The 17,126-nt window shown below is 37.4% G+C and overlaps 1 protein-coding gene across 2 annotated transcripts in view; it reads left to right on the top strand.

Moving 5' to 3' along the window:
• Window positions 1-8,213: 8,213 nt before the first annotated feature.
• Fam3c (FAM3 metabolism regulating signaling molecule C) overlaps window positions 8,214-17,126 on the top strand; it is a 45,336-nt gene continuing 36,423 nt past the window's right edge. Inside the window, exon 1 of one of the 2 annotated variants that reach the window (XM_026388736.2) lies at window positions 8,214-8,376. The gene's annotated coding sequence lies outside the window, so the exon portion shown is untranslated. Of the gene's footprint in view, window positions 8,377-13,305; window positions 13,326-17,126 lie in introns of those variants that run through there. The other variant, XM_026388737.2, reaches the window with a different exon arrangement.

Genomic DNA, 17,126 nt, shown 5'->3' with positions numbered 1-17,126 from the left:
AAAAAGTCCTTTCTTTGCAAATGGAATTAAATTAGGGTTTTCAGAGATCATCCAGTCTTATTTGAGTGAGCCCTAAATCCAATGACAACTATCCTTATAAGATAGAAAAAGAGAAGAGGGGAAAGAAGGTCATGTGAAGGTAGGGTTCATTGATTGAAGTCATGTGTCTGTAAGCCTACAAACACCTGGAGCCATCAGATTCTAGAAAGGGCAAGGAAGAATTTTCCTCTAGGGTCTCCAAAGGAAACTCAGCCCAGGTCACACTTTGATTTTGGATTTCTGCTTAGGATTGGAGAAAATAAATTTTTGTTGCTCATATCACTTTTTTTTGTAGTAATTTGTTATGGTAGCCCTAGGTAACTAATACATATGTCATTCTCTTGGGTTGTTTATAGAAACTGGTCTCCATCACTTCATTGTATAATAGTAGTACTGTTTTTATCTTAGATGGTAAAGGGATAATTGCCCCAGGCCCTTTTTGTACTCATTAAATTCTTTAAAATAGCTAATACAAAATTTCCTCAAACTCTGACAAAAAAATCATAAGCAAGTTATATGATTCTTCAAAAATGCTATCTTTCCAGGCACAGTGGCTCACACCTGTGATCCCAGTGGCTCAGGAGGCCGAGGCAGAAGGATGGCAAGTTCAAAGCCAGCCTAAGCAGGCAAGGTGCTAAGCAACTCAGTGAGACCCTGTCTCTAAATAGGGCTGGGGATGTGACTCAGTGGTTGAGTGCTCCTGAGTTCAATCCCTGGTACCAAAAAAAAAAAAAAAATGCTGTCTTACTCTAATAATTATAAATTTCTATAACATGTTCTTAATTAAGCTTTATATATTATAATCATTGGTGATTTTGACATATAGTCCTAAGATTAATAGAGAGAGCTTATGAATACCTTATCTAATTTCTTCATAAGGCAACATCCTACAAAATCATGGTGCAATGTCCCAACAAGGATACTGACAAAGATAAAAATCCACTGATCTCATTCAGATGTTCATAGTCTTATTTGTAACCGTGTGTGTGTGTGTGTGTGTGTGTGTGTGTGTGTGTGTGTGTGTTTATGTAATTTGATCACCAGTGCTGGTTCCTGTATTCACCACCACAGTCAAGATACAAAATACTTTACTGCCAGAAGAAAACTTTATGTTGTCCTTTTATAACCATATCCACCTCTTTTCCCTCTGTTATTCTTGAGGATAGAAAATTGGTGAATCTTAAGGGAATTATGTTGAGTGACAACAGCCCATTCAAAAGTTTACATGCCATATGAGTCCATACATACAACATTATTGAGATGACAACATCACACAGATGGATAACAGGCTTCTGGGGGGGGGTGTATTTTCTCTTGAAAATGAAATATATTAAGAAATTTCAGGGGTCATACATAACTCAAAATTGTCCTGCACTGCAAATTGATTAATTCAATGAACACTTAGGAAAATCTTTTATGTACTTCACACTATTTTGGTACTGGAAATATCCAATTACTGTTACAGGAAATGCTCAAAGATACCAAGTGAAAAGTTTTAAAATGAAATCATGTTAAATGCTTGGTGGGAAAAAATGAACTGCCATGTTCAAGAGGCTCTAGTTAAAGTTCTGTCTCCCTAAAGGAATGGTGAGAAACTGTGAGAGGATTTGGAACACAGGGCAAGGATTTGGGAGTATAAGCAGCTGAGGTGTTAAGATACAGATTGTGGCCTCTGGAATCCTGGAAGAGGATAAATGGGCCAGTGGTAAGCATGAGCACCAACAACTGTACCACAAATAATGGAGGGGTGACACTTCTGCTGGGTTGGAGGGGACATTAGATGTCAGCTCCTGCCAATCAGCACAGACTGTGTGAAAGGTAACACAGAAAAGAACTGAGCAAAAACATCTCTACAAAAATGAATCCTGAGAGTCTTGGAGGGTGTTTAAGGAAGACTATGCATATAAGTTCCAGGACAATTGGCAGCTTAACTGATGAGCACAGACCTCAAAATTTGCATGCAAATCAGGGAAAAATATGTGAGGATATTTAGGAATTCTCAGGGGACATAGATCTAATATGACAAGTGAGTGTCATCTCCTATACTAGAAGCTATACTAAAATGTTCTCCAAAGTACAAACAAAACAAAACAAATAAAAGACTATGGGAGAATTCTTAACTGTTCTCATTTACAAGGATGAAACTGGTTTGGACAGACTAAGCAACTTGTATGAGATCATTTGGTAGACAGTAATTGATTCAGCAAGTTTCCAAATTCCTCTGTCTGACTCCAAATCCAACCCCCTCTCTTCAAGTCTTTCAGAGTTAACACATGGGGGTGGGGGGTGGCAGGGAGGGTGGCCTGAAGGCACAGAGAAGAAGGGAGACATGGGAAGGTAAGATTATCTTAGAATCTCCAGATTCTAAAGGTTAAATTTCACATTCCTGGTTTCTCAGTGAAGTGAGCAATTTCTCTGGCTTAGGCTTCATGAATAAAGATGGAAATTTTGACTATTGAATAAAACTCTGCAAAACACCAGATTCTATATTTTGAGAAGATCTTCTCTGGGTAAATAAATTCCACTTTAAAACATGAACCAAGCCTCATTGAGGCCACAGCAGTTCTACAAAGAATATTTCAAAATAAAAGTACAAAAAAAAAAAAAAGAACATCAAGGGATACATAACTAACTTTTCCTATTTAATAAGGATACGAGTTTAGAATAGCTCAGATGTGGTAGGGGTAGTAGAGAGTGGGGCATGAAAAGCACTGCAGTGGAAATTGACCTAGAATCGGAAATACGGTTGACAAAACAAGTTTGGATGGGTAGAGTGATTCCAGTTTCCTATTTAAATCAGATATAATAAGGAAAGGCTTGCTTACACATGAAATATTGCCAGGGTGTACCAAGCAAGAGTTAATGGAATTGTTTGGGTTTCCAGTGTGTGTTGTCAGCTTTTCATCACTGTGACCAAAATACCCAACAAGAACAACTTAGAGGTGGAAAGATTTATTTTCAGAAACATCATGGTGGTGGAAGGGTGTGGTGGAGGAAAGCTGTTAAGTTCATGGCAACCAGGAAAGGGAGGGTAGCCACAGGGGATGTAGCCAAGTGCAAGATAGAGTCCCAAGGGCACACCCTTAGTGACCTACTTCCTTCAGCTGCATCCCACCCACCTACAATTATCACTCAGAAGTTCACTCAATTTATCAGGTGAATTAATCCAGTGATGAGTACAGCTCCCATAATCCAGTCTTTTCACCTCTGAACATATGGCATTGCCTAACACATAAGCTCTTGGGGGACATTTCAGATCCAAACCATAACACCATGTTTTTAACTCATTCTTTGGGAAGATGATATTGAAACAAGCAATAATAAGAAAATATCCCACAAATTTAAGGGTTGATAATATTCTGGGAAAAAAGTACACAAAGATTGCAAACAACATAGGCAATAGGTTTTGTGTCGTTTCATTTCATCTGATCGTTTGGCTCTTTGTGTATTTCTCAGATCTATTGTGATCACATGGGAGATTGGCCTCTGGAGTGTTGCTGAACTATCTGTAGTGACCATGAAATCCACTAGAGAATCAATCTTAATGAATACTAACAATTAGATGATATTTTGTTATTTATATTCCTGCTGTTTGGCTTTTCAAAGCAAACAGTACATTCAATTTTCTGTAACTCAAGATGTTAATGTTTAATAAAAATATCACAGTCATGGTGAGACATTTTGTGCTTAAAGGGTTTCCATGCTAAGTTCTTCATTAAGAACTAAAGTTACAGGCCTAAGCAATATTTTTAGGGTGAAAAAAGAAAAACACAAACTTTGTCAGTATTTGTTCAGTTGCTTCTTTTGGGAGGATGTTTTTGGCTGACTTTTTCTTTTTTTAATAAAGTGTGGACAAAAGTGTTTTTTAGATGACTGGAGGCTTATTTTATTGCACTTATTTAGAATTATATGAGAGTCACAGTTTAGTTACATTTTCCCATTTGTTCTGCTGTAGTGACAAATTTAAAAACATATCCTCCTGAGGTCTGAAAAATATAAATTTTAAAATACCTTATAGACTGGGTGTCTGTTATGTACGTGCAAGGAACATGTATGTATGTGCACACATGTGCATGTGCGTGTCTGTTTTTAGGCTGATATCTGCTGTATCTTTGCTCAGCAGATATTAACTGTGCCTTATGAAACTTCAAAAACACGTTTTTTAGATTATAAACTAAGTCAGAAGCTTTTATAAAAGTAATATTTTATAAGACAGAATTATAAATTTATTCTCTTGCAAAACCTAATAATCTTAGTAATTACTTAAAATAAATATTTGAATATAATTTTGAGGACATAGAAATAGTGATTATTTTTTAGTCACTGTGTCAAAATACTTTAGAGATTTGAGATACATATATAGTATATCATCTAGTATGATTAATAACTTAGACAAAAATGCCAAATTTTCCCATTCTGAAAGACAGGTCTGGGGATGGAGGTCAGTGGATGAGTGCTTGCCTGATATGTTCAAGGCCTTGGGTTCAATCCCCAGAACTACCAAAAAAGAAAAGAAAAGAAAAGAAAGAAAGAAAGAAAGAAAGAAAGAAAGGAACAACAAACAAGACAGACCTAAAAAAGATTAATACAAATCAGAATCCCAAATTGTTATGGTATCTAAAATTTTCTTTTTTTGTTAATATAAAATTAGTAATATATTAAAAACTCAAGAGTGCTTTTTCATGAAAGATATGTTTGTTATAAAGGGATTACATTGTATCATACATGTCTCACAGTAAATTGAACCACTTATTCTATAGACTGTACCACTAATATATCAAATACAGCACTCTGACTTCTTTATATTATTTTGCCCTCATAGGCAATGATAAAGTTGAGAGTACTGAATGCAGAATTTTATGAAAATTCTGAACAACAGTTTTTAAATCACATGTGAGTTTTGCATTTCATTCAGTATAAATATAAAATTCACCACTTTTGCTCTTGAGTTAATTGGTTCTCATCCCCACTGCTATTCTTTAAAAGCTGGGCAAGTATCTGGTCATATTTCCATAGAGTTAAGCTTATAATCCAATGTAAACGTGTTTTAATATTTTAATGTGATCCCTACTCTCATAGGTGGACAGCATTTTCCCCCCTACAAACCTGTTCCTCAGTAACTCATCCAATACTTCACAACTGGAAAACATAAAAGTTTATGTTATTTCTCAAGATTTGGTGGGTTAGCTGTTCTAGTTGGACACTTCTGCTGATATTGTCTAGAACCACTTTTGTAATAAGGGGCTTAGCTAGGACGGTGTGTTAAATCAGTTTTCTAATACTATGATAGAATTACTGAGATAATCAACATATGAGAAGAAAAGATTTAGTTTAGCTCATCATTTTGGAGATTTCAGTCCATGGCCTATTGTTTTTGTGCTTGTGATGAGGTAGCACATCATGGTGGGAGAACACAGTAGAGGCAGCTACTCATCTCATCATGGATGGAAAGTAAGAGAATGAAAGGAAAAGTCAGGATCCTCAATATCCCCTTCAAGGACATGCCCCTAGTGACCTAACTTCCTCCCACTGGGCTTTCCCTCATAAAGGTTCAATCATCTCCCAACAGTACCAAACAAGCTTTTAACACATGAACCTTGGGGGAACACTTGTACCCAAAGCAGAACAGACTGGAACAAGAAAGATGACTTTACTCTCATGTCTGGTCCCTTACCTGGGGTGGGTGGAAAGGTTTGGGGATAGCCAGGACCTCTTTCTGCATATTAAGCTTCTCATTATTCAGTAGCCTAGTCTGAAGTTATTATATATGGTTAATAGATCTCAAGAGAATAAAAATGGAAGATACAAGGCTTCTTAAGACCTAATCCTAGAAGTCACACAACACCTCCTCCACAGCATCCCATTGGTCCAGACCATTGGCAGGGCCTGTTCTCGAGGATGGTATATACATATCACCTATTGATGGCAAGAGTGGCATAAACTTACAGAATGAGAGGAATTTTGGGTGACCATATTTGTATACAATCTTCTACTCTGTACACAGAAAAATAATGCCAAATGGACTATTCTGCTAAGGAGTGGGACAATTAAATTTCTGAGTTTTTAAATTAATTTTATATTTAATAATATTGAATAATCCTTCTATGAGAAATAGTACAGATTATACTTTTCCATAAACTCTGCATTCATTGAAGAGAGAATGATTTTTTTTTTTTAAGCAAACAAAAGAGATAGGCTTTGAAGTTAGGCATATGGATTTCACCCTTGATTCTGTCAGATCCTAGTGGCAGGACCTTCGGCAACATCCTGTTCTAGTCCTATATTTTTCTTGAATGTATATGTAGGTTTTTTGTGAGGATTAAATGCCTATATGTAAGTTCTTAGACAAGTGCCTGGCTCGTCTAAGATTTGAGAAATGTTGGTTTTAAAAATGTAAACTGTCATTACCTATTATATCACATAGAAACCCTGTACCTCTGGAAGCTGTAAAGTTCTCTGTATTCTTATTAAACTTAATCATTAATCTTGATTACTTTCCCTGCCTCCCTTGTCTCCTGACAAGTGAAAGAAGGAAGTTCTATTTACTCTTTCATAGGTGGAAAAGGGGGCTGATTAACAATAGTTCTAAAGATGTGATTTATCAACTTTAAAAAATATTGTAACATATGGTAAGAAATACAGTTTATATTCTAACCCAGGACATGTACATAGGCACTAAGTAACCAGTGCACATAATACTTTATACATGTTTCAGAAAGAGTATTTATCCTTAAGATGTGCTATAAAGTCTAGTTTTCTGTTCCATGAAACAAAAACAACAAAATGTTGGTATTGATCCACTGTTATTAATTTCATTACCTACCAAATAATTCTAAGGATCTTGGGGTCAATGGGGACTAGAAGATCAAACACACTATTCTCTGGGTACAGAAATTGTTCCAGGTATGGTGCTATCAGAATACGACAAATGCAGTTTTTAAACATGTCAGTTGGATTGGGTTACAGAGCAAAAACTCTTTCACGAGTAGAGACTGACTCAAGAGGCTTCCTAATTTCAGTGGGACAAAAGGGTTGAGGAGGAGGCATGTTCTGTGGGGTTTTTTGGTACCATAGTAAACTGCTTTTTGTTTGTTTGTACTAGGTGGAGCAAGGCTGTGGTCCCAATTTCACAACTTACTACCTTATATTTTTGAACAAGTTTTTAAAACTCAGTTTTAGAGTCTTGATTTTTGGACTTGTTAAAATAATACAAAAAACATATTTTGAGCTGCGAGAAATAAGAGCACATAGAAAAAAAACCCAAAATATTGTACACTAGCAAAGCATTTGGCACATAAAAGCATTCAGCATGTGTTTCTTGCTTCCTTTCCTCACCATGGATCACAGACTCCAGAATTTGTAGCTATTGTTTAGGCTGTGTTTTATATTTTTGGAGGAAAGCTGAGATTTGGTGGAATCATTACTATAGTCAAACCCTATTAGTTCTTTAATGCAATTTAATTGCATTAAATGGATTGTCTCAATATACTAAGAATAGTTAATAATGTTTTTTTGGAATATGAATCTGATTTATGAAATATTCTATGTTCTCAGGTTATGTATCATAAGGTTTGGATTAATTTTCCAGTTATCAGTACAATCGTGAGAAAATGTCTTAACAGAAAAGAAACACATTTCTAACTGTAATGTTGCTAATAATTTAAAGAAACAAAATGACATGCAAATGCAAGTATTAGTTTCCTCCTTGGGTGTGCATTAAAGGTTACCAGAATTCACTATAATGTCTCAGATGTACAGGATTTTCATGACCTAGTTTTCAAGAGGTCAAAAGATAGTCACTCAGGTCCTAGATAGACATGACCACCCCCTCTTCGATGGATCGCTAGGATGGGGCTGGGCATTTTGAAATTTCTGCCTTTAAGTCTGGGATTTTGTGTGTGTGTGGATGCCGGGGAGGTGGCTGTGGCACATTTCCCCTCCTCCCATAATGTCACCCAGGGGCCGGCGGCCGACGCGGCAGCTCCCACGTGGCAAGTCTAGATTGAGCGGGGCGGGGTTGGGGGCGGCGGGCGGGACGCAGAGCGGATCTCCGGCCCTTCTCTCCGGCCTGCCGGGGCGCCCGCGCGGTCCTCCACCGCCAGGGGGCGGGCGCGGCGTCGCAGCGGCGGGGGCCCATTGGTCGCGGCGGGGGAAGCGTGGGAGGAGGCCTGGTGGCGAACTGGCTTCCTCCTGGCCACTCGCGGGGGTGAGGGGAAGCCGGAGGAGTCCGGGAGGAAGCTGAGGCTAGCGCTGGAGGCGGAGGCGGAGGTGGAGGCGGTTCCCGTCGGCCTCCGGCGGGACTGAGCGTCAAGAGGCCGGAAGGCGGGCGCCCGGCGGGTGAGACGACCGGGGAGGCGGCGAGGTCCGGGGAGGGATGGAGGGAGACCAGGGGAGCCGGACACCCACCTTCTTCCTCGTTCTCCGCGCCCCACGGTCGCCTGCGGGGGACTGGCCCTGGGGCGACTCGGCGGCAGGACCGGGACCCAGGGCACCCAGGGCGCCGTGGGCCCTCGACCGGGGCTGCAGCCTGGGTGCGAGCATCCTCCAGCGGCGCCTGGGCTCCACGGGAGGCGGGGCTGTGACTGCACCTGGCGCAGGGTCCCGCGCTCGGGTCTGGGCTGGCACCTGAGCGCGCCTTCCACACACACCCGGGTTGGAGTAATGTGGACCCCAGGAGGCGGGGCTGGAGTTGGGTGTTGGATTCGAACTCGGTAGAGGGCCATCTTGACTCACTTGTGAAGTTTTAGTGTTTTCTAAACTGGAGGTACTTTTTATTTTTTATTTTTTAAACTTATAGCCCATTGGTGTTTGTTGTCATTGGTGAATGCACTGTTAATTCTTTAAAAAAAAAAAAAGATTTTTTTTTCTGCTACGACCACAGCTCTCCACTATGTGTGAGGGCTAGTTCCCTACACCTAAGTAATGAGTAAGGATTGACAGACTGAAGTTGTTACCTTAAGCTGTGATTTTTTTGGGAGGGTGGTGGTGAGGGAGATGTGGGGGAGGGATGCTTTCATCACTCTCTACATCATCCTTTACTTAAATATGTTTACTTTAGAACTTCTAATTGATAGAACTTTTTCTGTTTCTTTTTATTTACTGAGAAATATATGGATACAATGTCACTAAATAATCTTAAATTGCCTAATTGCTGTACACTGTTGCCAAGTACTTCCACATGTGTATTTCTCACAACTCAAGTGAATAAGTCCTTTTATCTATCTTCTTTCCTAACTTTACAGATGAAAGTGCCAGCTCTCAGAGAAGTTAAATAAAGATTGATGCTAATAGCAGATCCCCAGACCACCTGGACCTGTGAACACCTTGCAGGACTAGTGATATATTATTATATTTTCCAGGTTTGGGGCAGTATTACTATGTTCAAGCAGTGCTTTACAGAGTACCAAGAGATCTCCATTTAACTTAGAAAATAAAAGTAACTTACCAAATGCCATTCAACAAGAAAATGGCAGAATAGCGAGTCAGCATCTGGTTTTGGTGGTATTATTGACTTGTACCTCCTTCTGGAGGCTGCCTGCCTCTTTAAGTTCTCTGCCTCTTTACTAGTTAAGTCATTTTTTTTTTGTTTTGTTTTGTTTTATACAGGTGTTAGGAGCTTTGTGTCATAGATTCTCACACTATTTTCTCAACTCATTAAAGAGTAGCATTACTTGATGGGAAGAAAAGTAATAATTTTAGCTAATAAGCAGCATTTACTTCTTGTCTGGGGGAGCTTCAGATTACCTATATGACTTTTAAAAAGTAGGGGGCTTCTGTTTCAAAATGGTGGCAAAATAAGAGTGAATACCACTGGACTAAAGAGACCTTAAAAACTAAAAATGTTTTATTATAATCACAAACTTTTAATATATATTGTTACCTTAAGCATTACTAAGTATTCTTACATACTTTGTAAAGTCGCATTGAAAAGGAGAAGGTAATTAGAGAGAAGATCAAAAAGATTGAATGGCAAAAGGTAGTGTTCCCTGTAGGGGATCATAAAAACCTTATGTTTTTCACTATTTTGGGTTTTATGGTAAGCCTCATTATTTAAAAATGTTTTTACAGTCTTTTAAAAATATTAAAGTGCCTGCCATGTGCCGATAATTAATAGGTACCATGGATACTATGAATAAGACAGCCTGGGCCTTCATAAGGCTACTTTATTTTCTCAAAGACAGTGAATGTTTAACCTCCTCTCATCTTTATACAGATTTCATAAAATTGACCCAGAGAGAAAAATTTTGGTTTTATGTTTCAAAAGAATTCATCTAGCTCAGAGTTTAGTACAGTAGCAAATTTTGTCCTGAACATAGTCCAAAAGAGTCTGTGGATCCCATAATCTGGATTTTAAGCAATAGTTTTGCATTTAGTTACTTTGTGAATGGCATTGACCAAATTAGCACATTTAATACTTTATTCATTTGATCAAAGAGGCTGAACAAGGTGAGGCTCTTTATACTTCAAAAGGTTTTGTGTTTTTTTTTTTTTTTTTTTAAATATAGCTCCTAAAATACAATGAGCTGATTTTCTTGTCAGACAAGGAAATTAAATGTTCTAATACCTCTTAGTCTCTACAGTGTATGGAGTGAATGTGCTCATAGAAGGGCAACATGGAGTTTCTTTTTGGCAGTAAAGTAGTTCTGTATCTTGACTGTCCTGTTGGATACAGCAGCCAACATAGGTAATCAAATTACATAACCAAAATTAACACAAATGGTTACAGTACCACATAGCATTTATCCATTCATCCTTTAATGGACCCTGGTGAGTCCATGAAACTTTCTAGTAATGAGTCACGTCCTACTAATTTTCATCATCAGCTCCAAAGAATTATTGAGGTAATATTATGGTATCAGGTGTGCCACATAAGGAAGGATACCATTCATTACCTGCAGTTAGTGATCATTAAGTGAGTTCTGAAGGATGTTGGTCAACAGCAATGAATTTTTAAAATTATTTTGGTTGATACATTTTCAGAAAAAAAAATCACATTAGAAGCATCTATTTGCAAATGGCTGCTGGCCTGCCATCAGTTTTTTTTTTCTTTTTAACCTTTTTTTTTTTTTAAGTTGTAAATGGACATAATACCCTTATTTTTATTTGTTTTTATGTGGTGCTGAGGAGCAAACCTGTGTGCTAGGCAAGTGCTCTACCACTGAGCTACAGCTCCAGCCACTGCCATCAGATTTTGATGTAGAAATAGGATGTTAATTGCAGTTTGTCCGGGGCTGTTGGACATATAGAACTGCTGTGTCTCCATTTCTTTGTGCAGAAGGCTTGACTGACAGAATTGTGTCTGCCATTGTGCACATCAGTTCTACAGACTATTTAAAGACAGTGTTAGTGTGGTTGCTAACGAAAATTCCTACACAGAATAGAAACCTGCAACTTATCATTTGGCGTAAAGTAGCTACAGGAGATGAGGATAGGAGTTCTACCATGTATACATTTGTGCCTTTTCTGAAATTTTTTTTAAACACAATTTATGAGATGGGTACTTAATAATCTTATTTATGTCCATCTTATAATTGCATTATTTTTGTCATTATTCTTGATAATACCGATTTCTGTCCATCCATCTTCCCGAAGGAAGGTCGTTTACAGTATAGGATTAAGGTTGTTTAGATTATAACCCTTTAAACAATTGTAGAATTCTTGAAGGGGCAGGCAAAAATAAATGGCATTTTGTAGGATTCTTTCTTGGTTTTGGATTTGGGTATGTTTGTGCTGTAATCAACATTCCATTCCTTCAACTAGATTATAGGTTTTTAATCAAAATTATGCTTTGGTTAAAAGAGAAGAATTGCAAGACCTTCAGGAAATTGAAAATATAGTAAATAGTCTGTTTTAACCTTTGCAAACTGAAGTTGTCTTCCCTGCTCCTTGTCAATTTTCTCCAGATCTATTCACTGCCAGCCTCCTCTTCTTTCACCCCCAAAGGAGAATTCCACTTGGTGTTCAGAAACAGTGAAAAAATTCTTATCATGAATTTTAGTTTGGGGCCTTTCATCCTAGATCTGCTGCTTTTTTTTTTTTTTTTTTGGATTGTTATGCTCTTGGTCTGAAGTTCTCAGATGTGTGCTTGAATGGGAATTACTGGGGAACTTGTTAAACATGCTGGAGTTTTAACACCTACTCCTAGGGATTCTGATTCTTTTGGTCTGTGGCTGGCCCTGGAATTTGCATTTTAAAAAGCACACTAGTGATTCTGATGTCCTTGGTCTGGTAATACTGTAGTTAGGGCTTTGTAGGGTATTTCATTGAATCTGTGCAATTGTTTATAAAGTTGTTTCAGGAAACAGAAATGTGGTTGTAAACCTCATCCTGGGTGTACACATGCTGATAAGGGAAGCAGTGTGCCTCTCAAAATCAATAACAGGGTTTTAGGTTTCTAAGAAACAAAAGGGCCTCTCTTGTCAAAGGGTTATTATAAGGCATATGATATGAGATGAAATAATTACATAACAACATTTCTTCACATCTGTACCATGTAAAATAGAGTTTATATAAGGAGTCCTTACCTGATATCTGTTTGTAATGAAGATTGTATGGATGACTTTGTTTTAAAGGTGCAGCTTTCTTGAGGTGTGATGCACTCCAGCTTGGCCCCAGTGTTATTTTCATCCTACTCATTTCCAGTCATTTATGTTAGTGGCTCAGTTCAGAAGTCTTATGTTCCACTGGAATATTTACTTACTGTCACACTGACATCAGATGTAGCATAATGGTTTGATTTATCTTTTTATCATTCTTTTCTGTTAGTCCATAGCTGTCACTAATATCAAGAAGCTGTTTATGTACTCGTACAGGAATTGCAAACCATCCTGTGCTGAGTAGTTGTAGGAGGAGGTGGTGGGGTAAACACAAAATCTCAAGAGTAGGCCTCAACTCTAATTGCCAATTCAAAAAGAAAAGCTGAAGTGGTGTATTGGGTTTTGAAAGAATGTCTGTAGGTTAGAGCAAATCTTCACTGTTGAGATTTCAGTGAAACACAACTCTACCTGCTTTTGGTGCTTCCTTTCGTGATGGGGAAAGTTACTTAGCTATGTTAGATTTAGGGAGAGGAAAGCAGAACATGAATCAATTTCAATTTTAATCCCTTAAAGTGTTTTTGGAAAACATGGTAAAATGCTTGTTGATCAACTGGTTATTACAGAAATTGGATCTCTCACATTTCTGAAGAGGAAAGAGTAACTTTAGGTCTCCTCTGTGGCGGATTCACATGGACCAGAGGAATTGTACTTTGAGATTGACATTGAGCTGACTCATGTTGCTCTCAGAAGGTATGTCACTCATGTTGCTCTCAGAATGTGTGTTGTCTGTCAGGATTGGCTACTTCTCTCTCTCCTGTCTTTGGTGAAGTTGATTTAGGCAGGGAACTTATGTGATTGATGGTGGCCCTTTGTTAACTTGTTTTTAAATGAAATTCAGTGGGTAATTATAGCTGTATTTTATCTGTTTTTATCCTTAGGAAATTGGAGTTTAATCCAACATGCTGCAGATCAGATATAAGTTTTCTGAAGTGTTAACTCTATTCAGTATTAAGAGAACCAAATGAATAACAAGGTGTAGTACTTATTATGGATTGTAGAGGAAAGCTGAATCTTCGCAGGGTAGTCCAAATTTGCTTCAGCTCTAACATTGGTTAACATTCTAGGGGGAAGTTAAAAACACTTCCTGCTCATTTTTGCTTTTCCATAGTATACTTTTAATTTTGTTTGTTAAGCACATTTAGATATTTGTCTTCTTTTAAATGTAATTTCAATATCATTCTACTTAAGAAAATAAAAGTCATGTGGTGTTGATTCAGATAACTATTAACAATCCTGGGATAGATCTTCCATATACCTCTCTTCCCAAGGTTTTCAATAGAACATGACAAATTTATTCTCAAAGACTTACTTATTGGTTCGGTTGACCCATTATTTTAAAGAATTTTCATCTGTTGCTTTGCAATCTCACTTTTGGGGGGCCACTTTGCAGAAAGAGTTGGGGGAAATTTTTTCTTGCGTCTTTTGTCCCCTAGTCAAAATATAAGTTTAATTTGTTATTTTAAAAACTTGGGAAGGGGTCTGGGTTTGTGGCTTATTGGTAGAGTGCTTGCCTAGCATGGGTTAGGCACTGGGTTTGATTCGTGGTACCACATATCAATAAATAAAGGTCCATTGACAACTAAAAAATATTTTTAAAAAAACTTGGGAAACTTTTTAAATTGTTAGTCATTACAATATTTTATTTTAATCATTATTTCATGCACACTTTTAAAAGCTGTATATGTGTGTGTGTGAGAGAGAAACAAATGATATTCTTTTAGATGCATCTTCTAGAATTCAGTATCATCAGAAGAATAAGTTTATTTTATGCTCATGGTTTCAGAGGTATCAGTCCATGGTGAGTGAACTCCATTGCTCTGGGCCTAGAGTGAGGTGGAATATCATGGTGGAGGGGTGTGGCAGAGGATAGCTGCTCAGCTCAAGGCTGGAAGCAGAGAGCAGGGGAGCCAGGGACAAAATATATAATCTGCAAGGGCATGTCCCAGTGTCCTACTTCCTCCATCCATACCCTATCTGCTCACAGTTACCACCCAGTACAGTAGTCCTGTCAAATTATTAATCCATTAACTGGTTGACTCCACTGACTGTGTTACAGTTCTCATAATGTAATTATTTTACCTCTATACAATCTACATAACACATTTACTCTTTGAGGGGATACTTTATATGTAAAACATAACAGTGTCCTAACATTAAATACAGTCTGAGGTTAATAATTGGATTTTTTTTTATCCCTAAGCAATTAATATTAAAAATGCCATATTCTATTCACAATATGTATAACACTTGATAGCAGCTCAGGGAGCATCCTGAGTTTTCAAATGTTAATGTTCTTTCAAATAAATGTAATCATCTTTCGCCTCCCCATTTTGTTATTTCAAAAATTTGTCTAGCCAGGCAAAAATGTAGGTATCTGGATGAGATGGGTTACTTGATAATAGTGAATATCTGTGATAGAAATAACATATTACTAAAGTATTAAAGGTTTTTAAAAGGCTAAATATTTGAAATTTTAAAAGTTGATCACAACATCAGAATCACCTAGTGGAGTCAACTCTATTTTAAGCACATCACAAAGATGAACCCATTTAAATACCTGCATAAACTGATGTCAACTTCTTTCCACTAACATATTTAATAATCAATGCAATGGAATTTAGTAAGATTTGCCAATTTCTTTCTCTTTCCTGGAATTGGTTTGGAAACATTACAGAGTCTAGATTTATTCTTGTCTTTGTAACTGATAAATAGTTTCATCTATAGGAAGAGAAAGATTTTTCCCTTTTAAAGGTGAAATATCCTGTTTTTTCCTCAAAAAAATGTACAAAATATTCTTCAGAGAGCAGTTGAGTATGAAAATGTCTGATGGAGCATAAATTTTAGGATTGCTCAATCAGTTCAACTTTTGTGTTAGTACTTCTAAGAGGTTTAGTAGTAGCTGTATAGGAGTTGTATATTGTGCATGTAACCCAGTAAAAAAAATATTAGACTATTGGGCATAGTCAGAAAAGTTTTTTATTCTTCTGCTTTAATTTTATTGTTGTTGTTCCTCATCTCAGGGCTCTGCACCTTATGACCCATAGGCCTGTGTGGTCCCACAATCCATGATTAGTTTTCACATTTTTAAGGGGTTGAAAAAGGAAAATAATAATTTGGTGATATATAAAAATTTTATGAAATTCAGCTTTATTACAACACAGTTGAACAATTTATTTTTATATTATTGATGATTGCTTTCTGGCTACAGCTATGGAGGGAAACAGTTGTGATAGAGTTTGTATGGTTCTGAAGGTTCTGAAAGCTTAACAATATCTACTATCCGGCCCTCTTACAGAAAAAAAATTTCCAACATTTGCCCTGTTTATTTACAGAAATGCAGTTATTTATTGCAAGTAGGTTTTTGAACCACTGAGCCACATCCCCAGCCCTATTTTGTATTTTATTTAGAGACAGGATATCACTGAGTTGCTTAGCGCCTCACCTTTGCTGAGGCTGGCTTTGAACTCATGATCCTCCTGCCTCAGCCTCCAGAGTCACTGGGATTACAAGCATGTGTCATCACATCCAGCTGCCCATAGTTCTTATTAATGTCTTATTGTTGTTTGTAAATATAACAAAGTAACTTACCCTAGTGTCTCTTCTAGTTTTAGCATTCTTTTGGTTTCAGCATTATCTCATTTTACTCTTCTACTTTAATGCTCTGGAGATGAAATTTAACTTTTTATCTTCCAAACTCAAGGGGGTCTTTATTAGTCTGGTTTTCTCAATAAATAGCCAATAGGTGATATATAGGTAATAAGTATAAATATGTAGATACATATTCCTTACAATAAACTATCTGTAGATATATAATTTGTTATGTGTGTAATAAATTATTATAAGGATTTGGCTGACAGTTCTAAAGGCAATGAAGTCTGGTATCTATAGTTGGCAGGCTAGCAACCAAATAGAGTTGACTGTTTGGTTCCAGTCCACAGCCAAAGGCTTTCTCCCAGCTTAAAGAGACAGAGTGTGAATTCTCCTTTTGTTAGGAAAATCAGTTTTTCCCTGTACTGTCACGGCAAAGCACAAAAGACCATCACCTCAAAACTTGGGGATTTATTATTAGGAACATCTCATAACCTGCTAATAGATGAGAACTGGTCAGTTTCTTTTTGCCCAGCTCCAGTATAGAAAGGTAGGTAGCAATTAGGGTTTCAGCGACTTCCTTGTGGAAGAGAATGACCTACCTTGGGAAGGGAATGACTTACCTTGGGAAGGGAGTTATAAGCCATGAATAATGGATGAAAATCAAAATACTTATTATAATATCATACTCCTTTATTCAGCTCTTGTTCTATTCAGATCTTCAGTGGATTGGATAAAACCCACCCCATTGAGGAGGACAGTCTACTCAGTCTACGTTATCCAAAAATAATCTTTTATGGACACATCCAGAATAATGTCTAAATATATGGGTAACTTGTGGCCCAGTCAAGTTGACACATAAAATTGACATAGGACCTAAATAAACTTTATATCTATCTTTTT

This window comes from Urocitellus parryii, chromosome 3, assembly GCF_045843805.1.
Source record: "Urocitellus parryii isolate mUroPar1 chromosome 3, mUroPar1.hap1, whole genome shotgun sequence".
In the NCBI taxonomy this organism is placed as follows: Eukaryota; Metazoa; Chordata; class Mammalia; order Rodentia; family Sciuridae; genus Urocitellus; species Urocitellus parryii.
This window is presented reverse-complemented; position numbering and strand designations above follow the sequence as displayed.